This window comes from Ictidomys tridecemlineatus, chromosome 2 (assembly GCF_052094955.1).
Source record: "Ictidomys tridecemlineatus isolate mIctTri1 chromosome 2, mIctTri1.hap1, whole genome shotgun sequence".
Classification (NCBI taxonomy): domain Eukaryota; kingdom Metazoa; phylum Chordata; class Mammalia; order Rodentia; family Sciuridae; genus Ictidomys; species Ictidomys tridecemlineatus.
The window spans coordinates 149,042,156-149,063,478 of NC_135478.1; the positions used below are offsets into that span (position 1 = coordinate 149,042,156).

The 21,323-nt window shown below is 39.1% G+C and overlaps 1 long non-coding RNA gene across 4 annotated transcripts; it reads right to left on the reverse strand.

The window, feature by feature from the left end:
* Window positions 1-8,603: 8,603 nt before the first annotated feature.
* On the reverse strand, window positions 8,604-21,302 carry LOC120891947 (uncharacterized). Of its 4 annotated transcripts, none has more exons than XR_013435099.1 (6): window positions 21,142-21,302; window positions 13,749-13,825; window positions 12,262-12,346; window positions 11,766-11,874; window positions 10,460-10,585; window positions 8,604-8,906 (listed from the first exon to the last, which is right to left on the reverse strand). It is a non-coding gene; the product is annotated as an uncharacterized LOC120891947 (long non-coding RNA). The 4 variants fall into 4 exon arrangements; XR_013435098.1 differs by having other exon boundaries at window positions 11,766-11,877; XR_013435097.1 differs by lacking the exon at window positions 11,766-11,874.
* Window positions 21,303-21,323: the final 21 nt, after the last annotated feature.

Consider the following 21,323-nt stretch of genomic DNA (forward strand, 5'->3'; position numbering starts at 1 on the left):
GTCTCTGGCATCTAAAGCCTGTTTTACTGCAGCTGCCACAATTTGCCCTTGTTCATTAATGTCTCTACATAATTTAATATATGTGTTTAAATCTTCATGTTTCCATGGTCTAATGATATCTCTACACCAACGATTCGCTTGGTCATAAGCCAGTTGTTTTATAAATGGCATTGCTTGTTCTGTATTCCCAAAAACTCTGGTAGCTGTTTGAATAAGCCTATCTACAAATTCAGCGTAAGGTTCATTAGCTCCTTGTATTATCTTAGATAATTGACCTTGTAAACCTCCAGGTTCTTGTAAAGACTTCCATGCCCTAACTGCATCTACAGCAATTTGTAAATATACACCAGGATCATATGCAAGTTGTTGCTGCCGATCCTCATAAGGTCCCTTTCCTAACAACATATCTAGATTTCTCTGAGGATAACCAGCTGCTGCATTTCGACTAGCCGTCTCCTTGCAAAATTCCTCATTGGCAACCTTCCATAACAGGTATTGTCCTCCATTTAGCACAGCTTTACACAAACTAGCCCAATCTGCTGGCGTCATGCTTAAGTTGGTAATGGATTCGACCAAGCTTACAGTGAAGGGTGCTTGAGGACCATAGGTTGCTACAGCCTCTTTTAGCTCCTTCACTGATTTGAAATTTAAACCCTGGTAAGTTCGCTGCCCTCCTACCTCAAATACAGGGCATACTTGAGATCCTGTCTCAGGATCCAAACTATCAACTGCGGGGGTTGGGAGTCTCTTAGCATATGGAGGTGGTGCTGTTGATTGGACACTTATGCCCTCTGGTGATAGAGTGCTGTTAGTAGCAGTCTCCTGTAGAGGTGGCGCTGTTGGTTGAACACTTATGCCCTCTGGTGATAGAATGCTATTAGTAGCAGTCTCCTGTAGAGGCGGTGCTGTTGGTTGGACACTTACGCTCTCTAATAAAAGGGTCTTATTAGCAGTCTCCTGTTTTAAATTTTCCCCTGATAGATTTTTCTGCTCTAAACTTCCTTCCTCTGTCTCACTATCTCGAAAGACCTTCTCTTTTACTTGAATCTTTTCCTCTTTCTGACTAGCTCGAGCTTTTACTTGAATCTTTTCCTCTGTCTGACTAACTTGAGAGACTTCCTCTTCTACTTGAATCAATATGTCTTCTTCTTCCTCTACCTCTGTCTGAACTGAAGGCTTTGGACTAAGCAAACTAGATACCAACGTCCACAATGACAATGTGCCAACTGGCAGAGTCCCTGGGTTGTTCTTTTCTATTCTTTTTAAATCTTCACCGTGATGGTTCCATTGTGATATATCTAACAGCTCCTCCTTAAAAAGCCATGGGCTATATTCTTGTATTACATCAATTTTACCTGTAAAAAGTTATAAGGCCTTTACTATTATGTTATGTGTTGTATGTATTATATTATGTGTGCACACTTGTGTTTTGTGTTATATGTTTGAATGTACGTATGTCCAATGTACGTGTTTCCATATATTATATATGATGAGCGCTCATGAAAAGATGAAAAGAAATTCTGGCACTAATGGCTAAAGAAAAAATTAGGTAACATTCCAGAAGACACTAAAAGAAAACAATTTTCTTAACGATTTACATTATAGTGAAGAGAATTATTCAATATAATGAAAACTAAAGGTGAGAGTAAACAAACAGATCTGTTAACCTCCTTTTTTGTTTACATATTAAAACAATTCTTAACAGTTATTTACCCAATTTAAATTAAACCATTTAAATCACGTGAATAAAAAAAAAAATATTTGGATCCATCTTTTCATGAGCGCTCATCATATATAATATATGGAAACACGTACATTGGACATACGTACATTCAAACATATAACACAAAACACAAGTGTGCACACATAATATAATACATACAACACATAACATAATAGTAAAGGCCTTATAACTTTTTACAGGTAAAATCTCTATTGCAATGTTTAAAAACTCTATAGTCAAAAAAAAAAAATAGAACTGATCAGCAAAACATTAACCTAGGTCTGTATGAGCTCAAAAAAATAAAATAGAACTTCATGATATGGGAAAGGGCAATAATAAAATAGATATTGAAAAAAGCATCCTGGTTCTGTTGCAGATGTAAGGATAGCCAAATTGGAGTTTTGGATATCAGCTATTATGGATTTGAGCTAAATCATCTTCTTTTTGGTCTGTAGAAATCGCTTTAGTTAATCTCTCTGGAATCCAAATCGGCTGCTGTTCTCTCTGTGGAAACACAAAAACAGACCCCCGACTCCAGACAATCACTGGGTCAGGATTTTAGTTAATCTCTCCGGAATCCAAATCAGCTGCTGTTCTCCCTGTGGAAACACACAAACAGGCCCCCGACTCCAGACAATCACTGGGTCAGAACCTTGGTTAATCTCTCTGAAATCCAAATCGGCTGCTGTTCTGGGTCAGAACCTTGGTTAATCTCTCTGGAATCCAAATCGGCTGCTGTTCTTCCTGTGGAAACACACAAACAGACCCCCGATTCCAGACAATTACTGGGTCAGGACCTTTCCATTGTCCTGTTAGAATATCTTTCCAAAGTACCTTGGGCTTATGTACATTTTTTGGACACATATGCCTTTCTGCAGCACTAAGTCCTGATGAATCCAAATTTAAAAAGTTTAGAGTAAAAAGGGTTATTTTAAGTTTATCTTTGGGGAATATATACCCCTTCCCAATTCCATCTTTTTGCTTTAATAAGTACATTTTAATAGTTTGATGAGCTCTTTCAACTATGCCTTGACCCTGTGGATTGTATGGGATTCCTGTTATATGAGTAATGCCAAATGATGAGCAAAATTGTTTAAAAGAAGTAGACGTATAACCAGGGGCATTATCTGTTTTTAACTGTTTTGGAATGCCCACAGTGGCAAAATTTTGTAAGCAATGAGCTATAACATTTTTAGTTTTTTCGCCGGCATGAAGGGAGCCCATCAAAAATCCAGAAGAAGTATCAATTGTAACATGCAAATATTTTAATTTTCCAAATTCTGGCAAGTGTGTGACGTCCATCTGCCAAATATGGTTAGGCATCAATCCTCTAGGATTGACTCCAAGATTAACTTGTGGTAAAAAGGTCACACAATTTTGACATTGTTTTATTATTTGTCTAGCTTGTTCCTTAGTTATTTTAAAACGCTTTTGTAAAGTATTAGCATTGACATGGAATCTTTCATGAAAATTTATAGCTTCTTCTAGTACAGAGAAAATATGTATGTCACGTGTAGTTTTATCTGCTAAATCATTGCCTAAACTAAGGGCTCCAGGCAATCCTGTATGTGCCCTGATATGTCCTATAAAGAATGGATCTTTTCTGTCCCAGATTAAACTTTGTATAGTGGAAAACAAAGAGAAAACAGTAGAAGAAGGGGAAATTCTACCAGCATCTTCAAGGGATACTATAGCATTAACTATATACTGGCTATCAGAAAATAAATTAAATACAGAATCTTTAAACATCACAAAAGTTTGTAATACTGCATTAAGCTCTACCTTTTGAGCTGATTGTTTGGGTACTAAAAATGTAAAAGTTTGATCAGGTGTAACTATTGCTGCTGTACCATTATTTGACCCATCAGTGAATATATTTGGAGCATTCATGATAGGTGTTTTTCTTGTCATTTTTGGAAAAATTACAGGATGCAATGACCAAAAAGACAATAAAGGATTAGATGGTAAGTGGTTATCAAATGAAACATTAGATTTGCACATTATTATTGCCCAAGTATTTAACTCATTAGCTAATTCATCAATTTGATTCATAGTATATGGAGTAATAATTTTATGGGGAGAAATTCCAAACACTGCCTTTGCTGTTTTTATTCCTTTGAGTATTAATTGTCCTACAGCCTCAGGATATCTAGTAAGAATAGTGTTAGGAGAATAAGATAAATGTATCCATAATAATGGACCTTCTTGCCAAAATACTCCTGTAGGAATATTTTTTGTTGGTAATACAATAAATAATAAAGGCAAACTTATATCAATTCTATCCAAATGCATATTTTCCATATATGTTTCAATGATTTTTAATGCCTTTCTTGCTTCAGGCGTTAACATTCGGGGTGAATTTGGATCTGATGGACCTTTTAGGATATCAAATAAAGGTCCCAATTCTCCTGTTGGAATACCTAGATAAGGCCTTATCCAATTTATGTCTCCTAATAACTTTTGAAAGTCATTAAGTGATTTGAGTTGATCTACTCGTATTTGAATTTTTGGTGGACGGACCATGGTTGAGGATAATAGAACTCCTAAATAATTAATTGGAAAATTTAATTGCACTTTATCTATTGCTATCTCTAGATTATAATTTTTTAATAAGTTTGTAAGTGTGGCATAACATTCTAGCAATGTGTTTTTAGCTTTGTGTGCCAATAACACATCATCCATATAGTGAAATATTTGTAGTTCAGGATTTTGATTTCTAAGTGGCTGGATTACTTTGTTAACATAAATTTGACACATAGTTGGGCTGTTAGCCATCCCTTGAGGGAGTACTTTCCATTCATATCTCTGATCAGGACCTTCATGATTTAGTGCAGGGATAGTAAATGCAAAACGTGGACTATCCTCAGGATGAATTGGAATTGAAAAAAAACAATCTTTAATATCTATAACTAAAACATACCAAGTTTTTGGCAAAGCAGACAATTGAGGAATCCCCGATTGAGCAGGTCCCATAATGACCATTTCATTGTTAATGGCTCTTAAATCTTGCAGTAATCTCCATTTACCAGATTTCTTTTTGATGACAAAAATGGGAGTATTATGGGGAGATACAGAAGGTTGTATATGTCCTTCCGCTAATTGTTGTTTGACCAGATCATGGGCTACTTGTGTCTTTTCTTTAGTCAAGGGCCACTGAGGAACCCATACTGGTCTTTCTGATTTCCATGTAATTTTTATTGTCTCAGTGGCCCTTTGTGAAAATCCAACCCATGTCTGTCTGTTCCTTGATCTATTTGTATTGGTGCTGCTATACATTGTTCTTGTCTTTCTAATCTTTTTCCTTTCCTAAAACCTTGTCTAGCCATAATAGTGGGTGCATTTTGATTGATATTATTTGTTAATGTCAAACCTAATTGATCTAAGACATCTCGTCCCCATAAATTTACGGGAAGATGATCCAATACATATGGCTGTATAGTTCCTTCACATCCTTCAGGATCCTTCCAATCTAATAGCATTGCACTTCTATCGGGATTAGTCGCCACTCCTAGGCCTCGAAGCGATTGAGTGGCTTGTTGTAATGGCCAATGTTTTGGCCATTCTTGACGAGAGATGATGCTAAGATCTGCACCTGTATCCAGTAGTCCATTAAATTCATGTCCTTGAATATTTAGTTTTAGCATGGGGCGAGAATCTAAATTTAAAGAAAGCATAGCCCAATCTACACCTGTGGAGCCTAATCCCTTGGAACCTCTTTCTACAACATGACTGGAAAATTTATCATGTAGGCTTGGTATTATTAGTAACTGTGCTATTCTATCTCCTGGTGAAATTACTGATATACCCTTTGGAGAACTGGCTATAATTTTTATTTCACCTTCATAATTGGAATCAATTACCCCAGGACTTATCAAAAGTCCTTTTAGAGTAGAAGAGCTGCGTCCCAATAATAAGCCTACTGTTCCTTTGGGAAGAGGTCCTTTTACCCCTGTGGGAATGATTTGAACTCCCATCTCTGGAGTTAGTACTGATTTAGTGGAGGCGCAGATGTCCAACCCTGCGCTCCCTCTGGTTTGTCTGATGAGGGATCTGATGTGCTGGGCACTACCCTGATGGGGTTGCTGGGGTTGCTGGGGTTGCTGGGTTCCTCCAGTGCTCCGTATATTTGTGGTTTGGGGCCCCGGAGCATTGGGGCCCCCTGTCCATTTTTTGGCAACGGAGCCCGATGCCTTTGTCCACGATATTGTGGATAAACACCTTGTCCTTGTTCGTTTTTTGATAATGGAGTACCCTCTATGGTGGTTTGAGGACGGTATTCATTAGCCCAATATAATGGAGTACCCTCTATGGTGGTTTGAGAACGGCATTCATTAGCCCAATGTCTCCCTCTACGGCATCGTGGGCAAATACCCGGTATTCTACTTGTTTGATACCTAGTTTTGTTAAACCTTCCTCCTATGGGGCAATTCCTTTTAAAATGTCCTGTTTGTTGACAATTGTAGCATGTTCTTGGCCTGGCATCTAAAGCCTGTTTTACTGCAGCTGCCACAATTTGCCCTTGTTCATTAATGTCTCTGGCATCTAAAACCTGTTTTACTGCAGCTGCCACAATTTGCCCTTGTTCATTAATGTCTCTGGCATCTAAAGCCTGTTTTACTGCAGCTGCCACAATTTGCCCTTGTTCATTAATGTCTCTGGCATCTAAAGCTTGTTTTACTGCAGCTGCCACAATTTGCCCTTGTTCATTAATGTCTCTACATAATTTAATATATGTGTTTAAATCTTCATGTTTCCATGGTCTAATGATATCTCTACACCAACGATTCGCTTGGTCATAAGCCAGTTGTTTTATAAATGGCATTGCTTGTTCTGTATTCCCAAAAACTCTGGTAGCTGTTTGAATAAGCCTATCTACAAATTCAGCGTAAGGTTCATTAGCTCCTTGTATTATCTTAGATAATTGACCTTGTAAACCTCCAGGTTCTTGTAAAGACTTCCATGCCCTAACTGCATCTACAGCAATTTGTAAATATACACCAGGATCATATGCAAGTTGTTGCTGCCGATCCTCATAAGGTCCCTTTCCTAACAACATATCTAGATTTCTCTGAGGATAACCAGCTGCTGCATTTCGACTAGCCGTCTCCTTGCAAAATTCCTCATTGGCAACCTTCCATAACAGGTATTGTCCTCCATTTAGCACAGCTTTACACAAACTAGCCCAATCTGCTGGCGTCATGCTTAAGTTGGTAATGGATTCGACTAAGCTTACAGTGAAGGGTGCTTGAGGACCATAGGTTGCTACAGCCTCTTTTAGCTCCTTCACTGATTTGAAATTTAAACCCTGGTAAGTTCGCTGCCCTCCTACCTCAAATACAGGGCATACTTGAGATCCTGTCTCAGGATCCAAACTATCAACTGCGGGGGTTGGGAGTCTCTTAGCATATGGAGGTGGTGCTGTTGATTGGACACTCATGCCCTCTGGTGATAGAGTGCTGTTAGTAGCAGTCTCCTGTAGAGGTGGCGCTGTTGGTTGAACACTTACGCCCTCTGGTGATAGAATGCTGTTAGTAGCAGTCTCCTGTAGAGGTGGTGCTGTTGGTTGGACACTTACGCTCTCTAACAAAAGGGTCTTATTAGCAGTCACCTGTTTTAACTTTTCCCCTGATAGATTTTTCTGCTCTAAACTTCCTTCCTCTGTCTCACTATCTCGAAAGACCTTCTCTTTTACTTGAATCTTTTCCTCTTTCTGACTAGCTCGAGCTTTTACTTGAATCTTTTCCTCTGTCTGACTAACTTGAGAGACTTCCTCTTCTACTTGAATCAATATGTCTTCTTCTTCCTCTACCTCTGTCTGAACTGAAGGCTTTGGACTAAGCAAACTAGATACCAACGTCCACAATGACAATGTGCCAACTGGCAGAGTCCCTGGGTTGTTCTTTTCTATTCTTTTTAAATCTTCACCATGATGGTTCCATTGTGATATATCTAACAACTCCTCCTTAAAAAGCCATGGGCTATATTCTTGTATTACATCAACGTATGCCCTGACTGCTCTTGGTTTTACTGGGAAGCTTCCTTCCTCTAACAATTTACTTAACACTCTTTCGGTTTGTTTTTTACTAATTGCTGATCCCGTATTTCTACTACAATACAACCCAACAAGATGACGCCAAACAAAACCGAGACAGAATCCAATAAAAAGGGAACCACACAAAATCATTATAACAGCCTTTCTATCCTCCTGACATATGTATCCGTCCTTTCTCCCTATCTGTTCCTCAAACGCAAATAGTTTTTCCTCAGATGTGAGTGGTTTTTCTTCCCTCTTACTCATCTCCAGGGACAGGAAAGTTAAAACAAAAACGAAGCAAAACAAAAGAGGAGACTTAGAATGGCTCCCCATCCTCTCGCCCTGCCCTCAGGGGCAAGCAGTTTACTTACCCTCAGTTGCTCCCCGTGCGAGCCACCAAATGCCGAAGTCTGGCTTGGCACAAATCAGGAGCCACTTGTCAAAAAGAAACTAACTTTATTTTTAGAACTACAAACGCCAAACAAAACAGCTCCAGGGAAAAACCCTCAGAGCCCAACTGCCACCACCGGCTTCCACAAGCCTCTCTCCCCCACACCACCCTTTCAACCTCCCACAATCCTCCTCTCTTGAGGCCGATTGGCTGGGTTGCGTGGGCAGAGCCAAAGAAGTCACCCAATGAGCAGCTCCGTGGAGGAGCCAATCAGCTAGATGTTGCTGGGGCCGCTGTGAGCCAATCATCAGCTGGCAGTCTGAAGGGCAGGGAAACAGCCCAATGAACATCACCGCAGAGGAGCCAATCAGCTAGATGTTGCTGGGGCAGTCTGAAGCTTGCTGGCAGCTGGAAGTTTGCTGGGGCCCCTTTGGCTGTGGCTCTCAACAGTTTACCCCAAAGCATTTTTGGCTTCCAGCTGGAACATGCTCAGAAACGACCTGTGACATTTTCACATTCACAAATGAAAAGCACTCATATCTATCCTTCAATGTATCCACAAATGGCGTCCGTTTACTTTGGTGTCATTTTCCGTTCTGCTGCCATTTCATAGGAATAGGTTGAAAGGTGCCCCTAAGGTGATCTTCATGGGGCCCAGTAAAGCGAAGAGAGCCAATGTAAAGACAGAGGGCAATTGTTGTAAAAGGTCATAGCTGCTTTCATCAGGTGACATATGAACTGGTGAAAAGGTACCACATCTATGAGAAGAAAGAAAAAAAAAATAACAACACGACGGGCAGAATCAGTCACTCTGCATCCATAGTTCCATATCCCATGCAGCTTTGCAACCAGCCTTGCTGCTGGTGAGACAGACTCTATTTGCTTTGGCCGGAGCAGAATTTTTTCCTTTTTAAAAACATGATTTAAAAAAAAAAAAAAAAAGCAGAGCACGAAAGCACCCTGTCTTTCTCGAAGGAACGTGTGCTGATAATTAAAATTTATGAGTACATTCTTATAGACTAATTCATCTTAATGGAAATATTGCTCTTCCAGGGTTGATGAGGTCAGAGGCTATAGCAGTCACCACGGGTACAGGCTTTGGGTGGGGTCTGTCCAAGAAGGGTAGGTTGTGGGATTGTAGAACTTTGCTGAGAATGTCCTAGACTCACACCTTTGCTGCGTGGCTCTTCTCAGATGCATTTTGGGACCTCAATAGAGTCTCCTAGTGCATAACTGGGAGGCAACTGAGAGGCCTCCTTTGATCACAGAGGTGCCCACCAGCCCTTCTTTGACCAAGCAGGCTTAATCCAAGATCTTTGGAAGGACTGGTTGCTCAGGTTTTTTTTTTTTTTCCTATTGCATTAGAGACGTCAGTGAAGAGAGTTTACATGAGCCAACAAATTGGAGCCAAATTACAGACATAATTTAAAACATTTGTAAAACAAACAGACTCACTCTCTATATATTTATATAGGCAGTCTTCTAGACACTGGAGTTTGAACTGAAAATGATATGTATGTGAGGATTTGGGGAATGATATTCTATTTAGTTTTTCTTTGGGTGACTTTAATTTTTTACTGTTAAAAAAAATCTGTGTGTTTTTGTAACTAACAGCAAACACCCTTCACAATATTGGCACATTGTTTTGCAAGAAGAGTGTTTATTATTAATAATTAGCTAAGTTTGCTGGTTTCACTCCTGGGTTTTAGTCCTGGCTCTGGAATTAGGCAGTAGCTGTGTGGCCTTGGCCAGATCACTGAATTTTTTTTTTTTTACTTTCATTTCCTGCTCTATCACATAAGAGGATTAACATAGATCAGGGATTCTCAAACTGTAGACTTCAGTCCATTAGCAAATCATGAAACCAGTTTAATGAGTTTGTGATCAGCATGAAAAATAATAAAAATGAATGGAAATGTTAGCATGCAAAATGTTAGCATGCATTCCATATTGCACAACTACGTATGCTTTCATTTTGGTTGCATCTATGCTTATTAGTTAAGTGTATAGATGGTTGCCATAGTTTCTTACAATGGGGTGAAGTTCAAAAAGTTCAAAAACACTGAAAGAGATTATCTCCCTGGGGTCCCTTCAAATTTTAAATGCAAGACTCCTTGAGACAGTATCCCTAGCCACATACATTAGTGCAGATCATAAAGATTATTAGTATAATTATAAAGATCATAAAGATTGGAGTTCAGTGGAGAAACTAGGAGTTGGGGAGCATGCTAGCACCACCCTCATCAGGAGGAGCCTTTGGTCAACAAGGAGAGGAGGGGGCTCTCAAGAGAGGGCGTGTGCACTCCATTACCTTACTGGCTGAGGTCTGGGAGAAATGCATCCAGTTGTGTTTGCAGGGTGTTGCTGAGATCCTAGTTACACAGCCTGTCACCTCTTCTCACATTCCTCTTTCTTCCCTCTCCCCTGAAAAAAGGGCCTGTGGAGGGAGAAATGACCAAGGTTATTGTTGGAGTGGTCTCAGACATAAGGAGAAATCACCAGTTGCATTTTTCCTCTTGTTCTCCTTGAAAATCCAGAATATAAAGTATCTCTACAAATGGAAGAGATCTCTGAAGGACTGACCACCCACAAAGTCATTTGAAGGTCAAGTGCCTTCTAAAAGATATTCCTCACACAACATTAACCTGGTTCCATCTATTCTGGAAAAGATTTTGGTCTTGGAGGAAAATGGTCAGAATCTTTAACAAGATACCTCTTGCTTCCAAGAAAGGAAGAAAGATTTTTGTGGGCACCAGATCCCTCGTTTCCAGTGAATTCTGGCCCACAAGGAGTAGAAGATAAGTGTCTCCCCTATCCCAATTTTTTTTTGTGTAAAAAATAAATAGTGTTATTCCATCTTTCTCTAATTTACCAATAGAAAAGCGTATCTTTTCATAAAAGTGCCATATTGGCCAGCAGTGATCCTGAGAGGAATTATTGATGGCAAAATTCCAGTAGAGGAAGTTTTGTTGAAAGTGTCACTGAAAGAGAAAAGAAGTGAAAGGTGTCCGGAAAACTAGAAAGTTGGAATTCTAGGCAGAGGAAACAAAGCATCTGATATTCTGTATCATGCAAAAGTTTTGTTTTTTTTTTTTCCTTTTGCCACTGTTGGTGTGTTGATGTCATTGAATCTCGCAATCAACACCCCATCAGCACAACTTAATAGTGTGACTCAAATGAATAAGCCAAACTGACTCCAGAGCAGAGTTATCCCTGCTATATAAGTTGGCAGATCTGAATTGAGCTACACTGAAAATGTGTCTATCAGCTTTTCTATTTAACAAGAGATTGCCTGATCTTGAGTAAATCAAACACTTTACTGTGACATTCACAATCTATGAGAAATAAAGTTATAACAAGTGAATCATTCTGGGAGATTAAATGAAGTTATAATCCATTATCCTCCCTTTTACTCTTCTTGCATTATTTTAGAGAAACAAAATTTTCAACTCTAAAAGTTCAGAAACTTTTAGAAAATACCATATGATTCTATAGGTAATATTTAAAGGGATAATGCTTAAAAAGACATTTATGCCATTCATTTTTTTGTTCTTTTTAGATATCTATGACAACAGAGTGTATTTTGACATATTGTACCTACATGGAGTATAACTTACTCTAATTAGGATCCCATTCTTGTGGGTGTACATGATGTGGAGTTTTATTGGTGAGGTACACATATATGAACATAGGAAAGTGGTTCATGTAGATCTTTGGTGAAGGTGACTTCTCCAAAAAGATAATCAAATCAAGTTGTTGGGCAAAGCATGAAAAGAAAGAAAAACATTGAATTTGATGCTATAAGTTAGTCTTTTCTATGCTTTAAATATGCTATCTCATACTGGTCTATCAGATTTTTGTTTTTGTTTTTGTTTTGTTCCTGTACTGGTGATTGATCCTAGGGGCATTTTACTTTTTAGCCACATCCCCGACTCTTTTTATTTTTTGAGACAGGGCCTCACAAAATTTCTAAGGCTGGCTCCAAACTTGTAATCCTCCTGCTTCAGCCTCACAAGTCACTGGGAGACTAGATTGAACCCAAGCGTGCTTTACACTGAACCACATCTCCAGTCCTTTTCATTTATTCATTTTTATTTTGACACAGGTTCTTACTTGTTTTCCAGGCTGGCCTCAAACTTGTCCTCTTCCTGCCTCCTGAGTTACAGGTAGATGTCACCAGGCCTGGCTTAGATTATCTCTTTAAAAATAAAAACGAAATTTAAAAATTCCTCCAAAGAATGTCAGGCTACATCATACATCTGAAAGCAAAAGTATATATATATTTTTTCTTTCCGCACCAAAGGACAGGGTCAGAATGTTCTTGACAATTTTAACACCTTTGGGTAATTCTTTAACTCTTTACAGGATACTTACTCTGATGCATGAAAAAAGTACTAGGAAAGTTGCTTTGTGTAAGTCTGTTCTTCACTCTGTTTTTATCTTCCAATTTTAGCACAGTGATCCATTCAACAAATGCTAACAGAATGGCTGCGATGTGTGTGTGCTGCTGCTTTGGGATCTAGCTGTGGAAGATAAAGCCCTTCCCTCAGGGAGCCTACAGTCTTGGGGACACTGGGGGAAAACAAACAAGGAGTGAACAGATCCGATGTGAGATGGTGGGAAGTGAGGTAAGGGGGCTCTGTGATCACTGGGGTGGGCGTGTTATTTCATATAGTTTCAGATGTGGTTCCTTAAGTGGTGGCTGTATCATTATTTCATTATTTGCTAAAGAAGAAGAAGAAGAAAAAAAAAACTATTGCTAAAGAAAAGAAACAAGAATGTGCATGTGCAGGAAGCTATAACAGCTAAGGCCATAAGCAGACCTCTCAGACCCAAGGGAGACTGGGAAAGGAAATCAGATACCAGGTAGGCTGAAAACCAGGTTGAGGCTGCACCAATTTAGTACCTGGCCTTTCCTTGTAAAGGTCTGTGCTGCATGGCTTTCCTCAGGGTTCATGGGATTTCTGATGTCTCCTGGCAAGGAAGGTTGCAGGGGAAAGAGTCTGTCCCATTCTCTTAGAGCAGGAGGGACAGAAGGGAATGAGACCCATCAGGGATTGCAGATCTGAGCAGCAGCTACCACATTTTGTGGGACTGCCAGCGACTGGGCTGGTGGACATCCTACTACAGAGAGCAGAATTTCTCTTTTCTTGTATAGAAAAATGCCTGAGGTCAGAATAGAACCTGGAGTAAAGAAGAACGATTCTAGCAGAAATGAATTGGTATTTATGTGGCTCCCAACTGAAGGATTTAGACAGGGTGAGGATGCTTGCATGGATGGCTCTTTGGAGGTGGGTGGCAGAGGGAGATACATCTTCTGAAGGTCCCAGGAAGGGGCTTGTACATTTTAAACAGGGCATTAGTAAGACACACTAGAGAGTTCATTTTATAAGATCAGTACCTAAGGGGTAAAACGAGTACTGATGACGAAGGTGAGAAGTTGGGATCTTCCTGACCACATGTTGGAAAAGTTAAATAGCTTGAGATTTGCAACAGAATTTTCCAGGGATTTGTAAGTGTTAGGTCTATGGTCTGATGCTAATTTTTGATCAATACTTTTTCATTAATGTGGAAAATTTTGCCTTTTCTTTTGATCTTACCTTCAGACCCAGGGTGCACAGATAGATAGCCACGCTCCAGTCCTGCTCCTCCACTTCCTCTCGCTGGAGACAATGATCTATATTGAACATTTCATTTAGAGCACTCTATTTTGAACAAACCTTTAGGAAAGATCTTTCTCAGGAGTAGGTATGATTCAGCAAACAAGCAGGTCTGAGCTGTTTTCAGGAATGAAATGTCTTTTACCATCTTCTGTTCAATTAAACTAAATTCAGGGAAGAGGACGGATTTTTCTAGGCAGGATTGAGTTGGGTTCAGTCTGCTCTAAGTCCCCATTCTCCTTGGACCATAAGTCTTGGGTGTCTGTGGACTCTTTGTTAGAATTTGGGGGTGGCTGACTAATCTGATCTGCATGCTTCATCCTTGACTTGTGCTATCTGGGTCATTAGTTCCCTTCCTTTTGTTAAGCTGCATAGGTGATAGCCACCCTTGGGGATTTAGTTTTGATTCTTGACTCTATGAGGAACCATCTGTGAGCTCAGTGAGAGGGCTCAAGGGAGCCTACAGAGAATGTGGGCAGGTCCTTTTGCTTCAAATGTCATTAGCTTCCAACCACAGCTTCTTTCTCTGATTGATGGTTTCATCTCTAATGTGACACCCAACTTTTAAATTTTCCTAATTTTTTTTTGGTTGAAGAAGTCTAAAAATGAGCTCACAAGCTGAGAAAGAACCCTGTATGAAACACTATTCTGATGTCTACTATTGGATAAAGTTTATCTAATATTCTTGCTTTTTTTCCCCTTCTTTGTATGTGATCTAGAGTACGAAATTTTACCCCAAGTTTATAAACATGACTTAAATAGAATTTGAGCTTTTGATTTAATGTCAGGTTCAGAATGCATGGCTAACAGTTCTTATAGAAGTAACTTGGGCCTTTATGTCTCTTTCTTCATATATGTGAGTATAAATATGACTCATTCTAGTTTAAATCTGTACAATATTAAGTTTGTAACCAAACAGCAGTTCCTTATGCAGTGTCTGATACCTACGTTACTGCCTTTGACAGTAATGAACTTGAACTTCAACAGTAGACTATCTCTGTAGTATGACTGTAATACAATTCCTAAAACAGATTGAAACCATAATAAATTGCCATTTTTGTAGTTCAAAATGGCCAAATATTAACGATTTGATATGGTTCAATATAGTATGATATTTACTCATTCTGCAAAGCCTTGAGTGCCTCATTATGTATTAGGCCAATTGCAATGGAAGATTAAAAAATGAGAATGACATGGTTCCTCCTTGGCATCTCTAGTCTATCTACCACAACTTGACCACCACAGAGAGAGTAATTTTCCCTTTAGAAGACGAAAGCAGCTTTCTGGTTTAAAGGAGGAGACCATGGTTTAAAATGTGTTCCTTATATCATTAGAGTGCCTTGAGGTCCATAGAGTCTCATTACAAAATCTCACTCTCAAAGACTTTTGGTTCCTCAAAGTCTCATGAACTAAGGTCAGAGTCTTTAGTGTGGCCTTCAAAGTACTATCTTATTTTATTCCTTTCCCCTATGTTTAAAATCACTGCTTTTCCATTTTTTGCTATTTCTTCTTCCTGGAATATTTTTTTTTAATTCCCACTTCAAAGGCAGTAGATGTAGTGATTGAGTATGGGCACGGACTAGAGTCTGGGTTCAAATTCTATGGTGTAACCCCTGGAAAGCTGTTTGATCATTGCGTGCTTCAATTTACTTACCTATAAAAGAGGGACAATATTAGTGCAGCCTCATAGGACTGTGAATGTTCAGATCTTGAATGTCCCCCAAACCCCCATCTGTACAGGCTGGGTTCCCAGTGTGGTGTTATTGGGAGATGGTGGACCATTAAGGAGCAGGGCCTAGTGGGAGGACCTTAGGTTATTGGGAATATGTACTCAAAGGGGATTGTGGGATCCTATACCCTTCCTTTTAGGTTTTTGCTTCCTGGCCATGAGGTGAGCAGTTTGCCACATCATATGCTTCCTGCCATTGCTATCCAGCACCCACACCAGAGGCCTAAAAGCAATGGGTAGGCTTAAAACCTTTAAAACCATGAGCCCAAATGAGCTACAAGTTAATTATCTCAGGTATTTTGTTACAGTGATGGAAAGCTGACAACTGTACATGTTAAATCATTGATTATATGTCAGCCCTTGGTAAGTGTTGTTTATATTATCACAACAGTTGCATCTCTAAAGATGCAACTTCATCTTTGAAGGCTCCAGATGAGGATCACCTTCTCCCCAAGCCTTCCTCCTGAGTTCCTAGGTGCAAGTTCACCTTCCTTTCTCTGGTTTCCCTTGGTATACCTGTTAACTGTTATATGCACTCATTGTTTTTAAGCCTTTGTATCTTATCTCCTCTATTAATCTGTATACATTTGAAAGTAGGAACACCATAATGCAATGGGTTTCTGTCACCGATTACCCAGAGCTGACTCTGCAGACCCTTCAGGTTAACCATACAGTTTTCCACAAAACTGCCTTTATTTCAGATTCAGACACCAGCTCTCTCAGGAAGACCCCCAGACCACCTACACTTCTGATCTACCAACTCAGAGGGTCCCATGACCCCATCAGTCTTGATTACTTGCTACACAGAATTCAGGAAAGTGCCGTACTTCCGATTATGGTTTTATTATTTAAAACACACAAATCAGGATGAACCAAATGAAGAGACACAAAGTAAAGGATCTCAAACACAGTTTGTGTCCTTATCTTATTGTGGACTCAGAATATCTGTCCTCTGGACACATTGTTATGTTCACCAAATGGGAAGCTCATTCAAGTTACAGTGTTCAGAATTTTTATTGGGGTTCCATTAATGTAGGCATGATTGTGTGAGTCACTGGGCACCTGATCAAACCCAATCTCCAGCCCCTGTCCCTTCCCTGGAGATGGGGGTGACATATCACTTGACTCAAGGCCTCAATCCTCTAACCACATGGTTAGTCCTGCTATCATGAACGGTCTTCATCCTAAGCCATCTCATTATCCTAAATTCAGGTATGGTCAAGGGGCCCACCATGAACAACAAAGTGCTCCTACCCCCAGGAACCCAGGACACAGACCAGACCATTTCTTTATTATAAACAGAAGCCATATCTGATTCACCTTCGCCTCTTCTCCAGTGCTTAGTGCAATGCTCTGCACACAACACTCATGTTTATTAAAACAACGACAAAGTGGGCTTTAGGAAGCCAACACTAGCAATATGCATAGGATGGATTGCAGAGATCAGTTAAGACTGTTGCAAGAGAACTGATGCTATTTCTTAGACTCTTTCAATATTCTGTTGGTGCTAAGATTGGGGAAATGTAAACTACAAAAGTTAAATTGCTCTCATGCTCCCCCCTCCCAACTGCAGTAATTTCCTGTATGTTAAACTTTTTCAATTAAGCCCTCTACTAGGAAGTTAAAGACCTTGTGTCTTCTCATACATTTAACTGATTAACAGCTTGTGATAATGTTTTAATATTATCATATTGTTATTGATAGTTCTCCACACCAACATACCATGATGAGGAGGATTTGCTTCAAAATAATCCTGGAAGTGGATGGGGAAAGATACAAACGAAACAAGAGTGATCATGAGTTACTAATTATTGAAAGTGATGATGGGTGATTAGTACCATTAAAAATAAAATAAAATAAAATAAAATAAAGAACTATAATGTTACTAATTGTATCCTCCACAGGCTCCATTCCCATGGTCCTTCCCTCCATCTCCCACCAGTAACCATTATCCTAAATTTTCTCTTTATTAATTTCCCTGCTTTTAATCACTTGATGAATTCCTTAAAAATACATTGCTTAGTAAAAGAGAATAAAATCATGGCATTTGCAGGTAAATGGATGGCATTGGAGAATATAATGCTAAGTGAAGTTAGCCAATCCCCCAAAACCAAATACCGAATATTTTCTCTGATATAAGGAGGCTGATTCATAGTGGGGTTGGGAGGGGAAGCATGGGAGGAAAAGACAAACTCTAGATAGGGCAGAGGGGTGGGAGGAGAGAGGAGGGCACATGGGAATAGAAAAGAGGGTGGAATGAGAGGGACGTCATTACCCTAAGTACATGTATGAAGGAACAAATACTGTGAATATACTTTGTATATAACCAGAGATATGAAAAATTGTGCTCTACATGTGTATTATGAACTGTAATGCATTCTGCTGTCATATATAACAAATTAAAATAAACGATTTGAAAAATACACTGTTTAGTTTGGCTTGTGTTTGAGCTTTGTAAAAATGGTATCATATTACCGTAGTCTCTGAGGACTTGCTTTTCTTTGTTCAACATTGTTTCTAAGCTTCATTCATAACTTTTTGAGGAGCTGTAATTGATTCATTTTCACTGCTATGTAATAATCCATGGTGTGAATGGACCCCAACCACCACTGATTTGCATTATCTGAATCTGCTTACGTTGTCATACTTGTGAATTTTGCCAACCTCTTGGGTATAAAATCTTTCATGGAAGTCTAAAATTGTATTTCCTTGTTACTATGAGATTTAACATGGTTACCTATGCTCATTGGCTATTTCTTTTTCTGTGCAGTTCCTTCTTATACCTTTCACTATTTTTTTCCCTTATAAGGCTGTCTTTTTTCTTACTGATTTTGTAAGATTTTTTATATATACTAAAGCAGTGTTCTTTACCATTTTCAGAAAAGCAAATTTGTAGTTGTAGCTGGACAGCATGCCTTTATTTTATTTGCTTATTTTTTTATGCAGTGCTAAGGATTGTACCCAGTGTCTCACATATGCTAGGCAAGTGCTCTGCCACTGAGCCCCAGTCTCAGCCCAGTATTCCTTATCATCTATCAATTTGTTCATCTATACAATTTTTATTACAAAATATGTTGTTCATTTCTTTCATGTTACCCAGGAAGAAAACTAAAGTGTAGAAGGGAAAAGCAACTTGCTTAATACCACAATTTGTTTTTAGCAATGCTGAGGTTAGCACTTGGACTTTTTACTCTAAATTAAATCATGTTCCTATGATACTGTGATAACCTCTTTTATTGGTTTGTCTCATTTTCATTTAAAAAATTAAAAAGAACCCAAGTGATACATGTTCATGATAGAAAAAAGGAAAATAAAATCCACACAATGAAGAAAATAAAAGTCAGTTTTGATATAAGCAACTACAGTTTATATTCTCTATTTGCTCTCCATATAAGAACTATAGCAGATTGTTAGTTAATATGGTGTGCTTGCAATGTATTAATTATTACAGTGTGCTTATTATGTGTCAGGCATTTTCTAAACACAATACACGTTTCTTTTAATCTTACCTAGGATTCTGGGAAACGGTGATGTAGATAATCACCGTTGGCCAGAATGGCTAGCAAGTGACAAGGTAGAATAATAGCTTCCCAAAGTTTCCATATTTTAATCTCAGGAACACGTGATGATGTCATGTTACATGGCAAAGGAAAATTAAGGTAGCAAGCAAATGAAGGTTAAAATGGGGCAATTATCCTGGATTCTCCAGATGGACCCAATGTAATCAAAGTGATCTTAAATGTGGAAGAGGGAGGTAGAAGCATCACTGTCAGAGTGATGCAATGTCAAAAAATTTCAACCAGCCATCACTGGCTTTGAAGACAGAGGAAGGGGCCATGGGCCAAGGAATGAGGGCAGCCTTTAAGCACTGAAAGGGTACGAAAACAGATTTCCCCCTGGAGCTTTCAGAAGGGATTACAGCCCTGTGAATCTCTTGATGTTAGCCCAGTTATGGCTAACCTTGATGTTAGAATCATGCAATGGAGAGATTATCATGGATTATCTAGGTGGGCCCAATGTCATCACCAGGATCTTGATCTGAAGGAGGCAGGAGGATGAGAGTTAGGGAGAAGATATGATGACTAGTGCAGAGGCTGGAGCACTGCTCTTTCAAGGTTGAAAAAGGAGCCAGGGCCAAGGACGGTAGAAAGGCTAAGAAACTGATGTGGGATAAGCTATAGGAGAAGCCTCCACATATACTGTTGAGCATCTGGAGGGAGTGTGGTCTGACACCCTGATTTGGTCCAGAGGAACCCATTTTGGACTTCTGATTAACTGTAAGAGAATAAATTTGTATTGCTTTAAGCCAGGAGGTTTGTGGTGGTTTGTTACAACAGCAACAGCTAATGAATACACCTAGTTTAGAGCTGGTCAAGGCCACATGGCTAGCAAGTGACAGGCAGCATTTGAACCCAAGCCATCTGACTTCAGAGACCATCTCCTTTACCACTATATTTACAGATATATAATATATCTGTATATATGTATGTATACATGTATATACACATATATCACATGTACTATATATATCTCATATATATGTATATATATACATATACACACACATACACATACACATCTGGGTATATAGATTTAATTAGTACAAACAATTCAATACATGCAAATCTTCCATATTATTTTAATAGTTATCTAGCATTAGTATATAAAAATTTTTTTTCATTGAACATCCCTGCTAATGGACATTTAGGTTGTCTCCAATGTTTTGATATCATAAAACTGACAGTGACAAACGTTTATCTCTTTAATGATATTAATTATTTCTTTGGGAAAAACTTTTAGAATATCAAAAGAAGTACATTTTAGAAAAAGGCCAAATTACCACCAAAAAGATTGCACTATAATATAATTTAAAACAAATCATACAACTGGAGTAGGAATATATCTGCCTTCTGTTTCTGCAGTTTTTCCTTTATTATTGTGTTTTTCCTATTGGTGATACGCACTTGACATAATTGTTTTTGTTTTTAGCTATACCATGATTTCTTCTGTAGAATCTTTCTCATTTAAGTTAAAGCAAAAGGGTATTTAGAAGTCATTTAAGTTAAAGCTTCCCAGGCTGAGAGAGGTGAACACTCATCAGGCTGCCTGGAGAAAACAAACCCACAAGCCTGACTCCAAGTCCAGCTGTCTTTCCTCATCTGCTGCAAATGTCATGATTATAGCCCCCAGGTTGGTACCATTATTGATTTTTTTCCCCCTTCAAATCATGCGAGAAATCTCTTGTCCTTTTAATCAGAAGGGTACTATAGGGCTGTAGGACAAGAGGCTTCCACATACTGGTGCTGAAACAAACTCTAGCTCTTTCCTGGAGCAATCGTATTTTTTATTTTCTCCTGTGAAATTTGGTAGGATTGATGGCAGACAATACCCACCCTCCCATATTTTAATAAGAGTTCTTAGAAGGGATAATGGGACATTTTTCATCATCCCCTTTTGCCTTTTATCCTAACTTGGTTCCCGCGTTCCCCAGTAACACCAAGGTAACTTGTCCTGGTATCTGATGTACACAACGGCATGCAAACTCTTTCTTCTCTCTGAAGCAAACAATGAAATAGGAAAGCACACTGCCATTTTCTGACTGACCTCAATCGCTGAGGGTGGACCCCGCACGTTACATCAGCAGGCCGGCTCCATTACACTGCCCTGCGCTGTGCTCGAGCTACTGAAATATTGATTTTTACAGAGCCGGCGCACACACACTGAAAAATCAATATTCCAGTGCACACAACAGAACAGGCGGCAGAGCCGGGACCAACTCCGAGGCC